The sequence below is a fragment of the Zea mays genome, chromosome 5 (assembly GCF_902167145.1).
Source record: "Zea mays cultivar B73 chromosome 5, Zm-B73-REFERENCE-NAM-5.0, whole genome shotgun sequence".
Lineage (NCBI taxonomy): Eukaryota > Viridiplantae > Streptophyta > Magnoliopsida > Poales > Poaceae > Zea > Zea mays.
Window position 1 is genome coordinate 49,656,504 of NC_050100.1, and position 4,710 is coordinate 49,661,213.

The 4,710-nt window shown below is 41.8% G+C and overlaps 1 long non-coding RNA gene and 2 other non-coding genes across 5 annotated transcripts; all 3 read left to right on the forward strand.

Moving 5' to 3' along the window:
- Positions 1 to 934: 934 nt before the first annotated feature.
- On the forward strand, positions 935 to 4,485 carry LOC100304187 (uncharacterized). Of its 3 annotated transcripts, NR_146396.1 has the most exons (4): positions 1,003 to 2,028; positions 2,951 to 3,039; positions 4,093 to 4,163; positions 4,257 to 4,485. It is a non-coding gene; the product is annotated as an uncharacterized lncRNA (long non-coding RNA). The 3 variants fall into 3 exon arrangements; NR_146395.1 differs by lacking the exon at positions 4,257 to 4,485 and having other exon boundaries at positions 4,093 to 4,231; NR_146397.1 differs by having other exon boundaries at positions 935 to 3,039; positions 4,093 to 4,261.
- Positions 3,117 to 3,208, forward strand: LOC111589430 (small nucleolar RNA Z157/R69/R10). Its single transcript, XR_004849853.1, has one exon. It is a non-coding gene; the product is annotated as a small nucleolar RNA Z157/R69/R10 (small nucleolar RNA).
- LOC111589455 (small nucleolar RNA snoR80) lies at positions 3,268 to 3,407 on the forward strand. The gene has a single exon (XR_004849875.1). It is a non-coding gene; the product is annotated as a small nucleolar RNA snoR80 (small nucleolar RNA).
- Positions 4,486 to 4,710: the final 225 nt, after the last annotated feature.

Consider the following 4,710-nt stretch of genomic DNA (forward strand, 5'->3'; position numbering starts at 1 on the left):
CTACAGCTCATAATAAAATTGTTTTCATAAACATAGCAGTTTGGATTTTTATGTTGTTTGATGCTAGAAAGTCATAATAAAATCATCTTATATATGTTTGATTGCTAAAGAATATATTTTATACATAGTGTCCGTGCTGGTATTAGCACTGACGTGCCACCGTGCCTGGTGACACGGCACGACACGCCTGGGCACTGATAGTGCCGTGCCTGGGCCGAAGGCCCAGTATGGTGGCACTAACCGGCACGGTACAGATTGTCGTGCGGGCCGGTTGGCCATCTATAGCGGTACGCTCCCTAGCTGGTCGTTTCCTCTAGTTGGACCGCTCCTGTGTTTAAGGTTGCTTCAGCTCTGCGCATGCTAGTTGGGCTAGCTCGCGAACCTATGGCCCTGTTTGTTTCGGCTTCTGGCAGCTTCTGGCCACCAAAAGCTACTGCGGATTGCCAAACGCTAAGCTTTTCAACTAGCTTCTATAAAATTTGTTGTGGGCAAAAACCATCCAAAATCAACATAAACACATAATCGGTTGAGTTGTTGTAATAGTAGGAATCCATCACTTTCTAGATCATGAGCCCTATGAACAACTTTATCTTTCTCCACACGTAATCGTAATGATACTCAGATTCTCCCTATAGCCAGATTCTCCTCACAGCCAGATTTTCAGAAAAGCTGGTCAGAAAAAAGCTGAACCAAACATGCCCTATATGAGCTGGCTCGGCTCACTTCTTTTCGAGCTAAAAAAAGCGAGTTCGTTGGAAGCTCGCCATCAAACCAAGCCTGAGCCGATTCGTAGACGAGTTTTTTTTCTCAAATTTCGGCGAGCTTCGGTGGAATCGAGCTCGAGCCTGTCTGTAGGCTCGGCCGTTTGTCAAGGTCGGCTCGAGGTGGCAGCAGACTCGCTTGAACTCGGTTTTGCTGCTTTGCCGTTTGCCCTAGACCACTTCGCCGCCACGGAGGCTATAAAACAGCCGACCTGTGCTCCATTTTGCTATCTAGGGTTTCAAGCCGCCGCCGCCACCACCGCCTCACCCAAGCTTTCATTTGTCATGCTGGTTGCCCCCGCCTTATCGTGTAATGCCATGTTGCCCCCGCATCATCATCTAAGATTTCGTTTGTCGTCCGCGCTGCAGTCTGCTTCCCGTTTCACTCTTATATTTTTTTGTTGGACGGAGTTGTTTTGCATCGTTTCGATCTGTACCGTACTGTTTCCCCTCTTGTTCATAACGGCGGCGACACAAATTCTTGCGTGCTGCGCCGCTCACGCAAGGAGGGATAAATCGACTCGTCAAGAAATCGTTTCAGTTGCCATGACTCCAGTAGGCAATATGATTGTTGCTTGACTACAGTTTTGTCTTCCACTACTTAGCTTATTTGTTTGTTTTATTCTTACCTCGCCCGTATTTTCTTTGTTTTATTCTTACCTCGCTCCCGATTTTAAGATCTAATTTGGTATCTGCACGGTGCTTACCCCGGGCTTGTCGGATGTACTTGAAGAAGGAAGCCCCAATGTCTGTGCTAGATCCACTATGCCATTCAGTGTTGCAGGCCCTGATGAATTTTGTGATTGGTCTGTGTCAAAGCAATGGATACAAATTTTCGTAATAGACCATTTCTTTATTATGTTTGGTTTGATGATTCGTTTGATTGATTGATGGCAGTGATTTGACATTACCCGCGCTTCTGATCTAACCCGTGAAGCAAAGGGAAAATTAATGGTTGAATTTCTTAATATGAGCCATCTAGTGATCTTTCAGCTGTCTCCTTTTATTTTGTGCGTGAGCTCATTTCATTCATGTGGTTGATTTGGCGGTGATGATACAACCATTCAGCTTACAACGCCAGTTCTGCTTCTGATAAGTCATGACAGATAAAGCTGATTCATATCTGAGCCTTGATTTGTGTCATGTTCTGACAAACTCATAATTAGGATCATGCATTTTTTCTTGCTCCAAACCTTACATCCCGTTGGCCACTGAAGTCAACCCAATGTTTCGAGGCTACAATCGGCTCCAACTACATGCTTGTCAGGTAGAACCTACTTGGAGCTGCTGCCCTCGCATGACGAGTCTTGACAATCCTGTGGCCCTCTACGCAGCGTCGAAATGCGTTTTAGTTTATAATAATGCTGTGTTTTAGTTATTTCTCTCCTAATAATTATACTGAGTGGATCTGTGCCGAGTTCAACTATCCTTGCACTAGTGCTCTCTGATTTGTGTTGAGGCTGAAGAACTCGGATAGTTTGTGTTGTCATCAGCTTCGGCTCTGTACTGTGAGTTGGGAGTTAAATAACAGCACGAGATTGTTAACATCTGTGAGTTTAAACCACATTTTTTTTTGCCTTTTTTATGCAACATAATTATTTTTAAGGCTTTAGAACAAGGAGTTCAACCAGTAGTTTTGTCTCCCTTTGCATGTAGCTGATGCTCACGCCCTGTGTTGACTATTGTGCTTATAACAGGACTGGCAATTTTGCTTTGAGTCTTTATAGTAATCACTGGAATTATTTCCTAGGTTGGCCTGACTACTGTTACCTTTTGTAGAATTTATAAGGTGCAGTTACACTTGCCACCTCAATTCTCACACGTTCACTATTTATTTAGTTTAAATTATATTGTTTATGGTTATTATAAACTTGTGATTACTGAAGGATACATTAAGTCTGTATTATTTATTGGTTAAAATTGTTGGCTAAATTATTTGTCAAAAGTCAAGACTGTTAAAGTTTGTTGATCTACATTTGTGCGTTGTAATCTATTCTGGATTGGGCAAAATCCAAAATGCATGCTATGTAGCATAATAATGCATAGAAACCCCAAGGGTATTAAATAACTTACATGTACACCCCTTAATTTTTTTCTTGTCTAGGATTATAAGTACGTTGTCCAGCTGTGGCACCAAGTCGTAGCTCACTGTCTTGTCCTGGTTCTGCTATATTTTCTCTTTGTTGCAGGCGGTATCATAAACTGATTTTTTGTGGTTCAGTTAGACGAGAGCGATGAAGAGCAACTTTTGTGAACTAGAGTTTCAGATGCTACCATGGTAGTATTTGACGATCAAACCCTTTTTATTAGTAGTTTACTTATGTTGTTTTTTACTTCCTGTTCTGAGAAGATGAATTTTGAATGGTGATGAACAACTGTGTTTTGGACTAGAGTTTCTGATACTAGTGGTAGTTGAAGACCAAACCGTTAACTGTCTGAACTCAAATCTATCGAGCGGGCAATACCTGACATTTTAGATGATTTTTTTTTATTAAATGCGTCCATTACCAATTCTGAAGGAAGACTCTGTTCCTCTTTGTATAATGGCTCGGACGCCACATGGTATTCTAAAATAGTTGTGTGGTTATATCCTGATTGGTTGCGTTCTTTTATGGCAATCCAATCCTGGAAAGGCCGCATATATTCCATCGCATGCAAAACTGATAATTTTTCCACGTTTTTTTGGTAATACCTTGAAGTGATAGTGCCTGACCTGCTTGATCGTGTATCATGATATTTCTTTTATATCGGATACGATGATCTGATAGATTCCTTATCTTTTTTCTCGTATGAGTTGTCTAAAAAGAGGTGGGTGACGATAACAAAGTAAAATACAGCCAATGTTGCAGAACAGGCCAACTTTTGCCTATTATATTTTGGTATCTCTTAACTAGTGGTGCGAGGCCAATTGTTCACTTGTTAATTTAACTAACTAATTTTAAATGTTGGTTGGTTTGGTATCTTGGTAATATTTTGGTATCTCTGAACTAATTTTAAATGTTGTTAGGGTATATTTTGTTTACCCTTGTAATTGATGTGTTAATGTTGTTTGTTTCGAGGTTTCTCTTGAATGTAATCATCACTGGTAACATTGTGTCTTGAGAGGCAACAAATTAGAGTCTTTGATGGGCTTCTTTCTGTAGCTCATTCAGCGCTTTACGTTGCCAATAGCAAGCTTGGAATAAGTTATCATGCATTCACTGTCTTCTCGAACAGTGTGTGCATCCCCATGTCCAACATTCCTCACTTTGCTTAAACGCTTTGCAAAATTTCTTCTGTTGATGTGTGTTTGGCTTGTATGTGACTATAAATAACAACTGCCTTACTGCAGGTGACTTTTTTCTGGGATGGAGCTCATATTTGCAGGTGATTGATTCATCTTGGGGCTGAGATTGAAATAGGGTATTTCAGTGATTCAAAATAATTCTTGGTGTACATCATCATTAGTTTTGTATTGTTTTATTTACACAGTATTCGGTGGTTTATTAAATTCAGATATGGCACATATGATAATGATCAGAGTGGTTTCTGAACATACGAAGTAGCCGCCCAAGAGCTTTCAACCTGCCAAGTTTCAGAGCTAGTGCTGTTACATCGTTGGCAATGCCACAACATTTTTTCACATACATTTATTTCCCAATGCGTTGTCCTTAATGCCATGTCCTTATGTAGCAGTTCATGAACAAGATTGGAAGGATATAAGCACTCAACGACCTTCGTCGACAGAGCTGAATGCACGGTTCACCGGGCAATGCATAGTTCGTTTGAGCACTTGAGGATGTCCCTCCCCCGTTCGCAAAACACCAGCCGCATCAGCTCAACGCCGCCATCCTCCTCGGCCGCTCGAGGATTTTGCCTCCCACGCCTTCACAATCGCCCAACGCCAACCACCTCCCCTTTCCTCGCAAGACCTTCTCCCAAATCCGCCGCCACCCTCATCCCTAGCCGG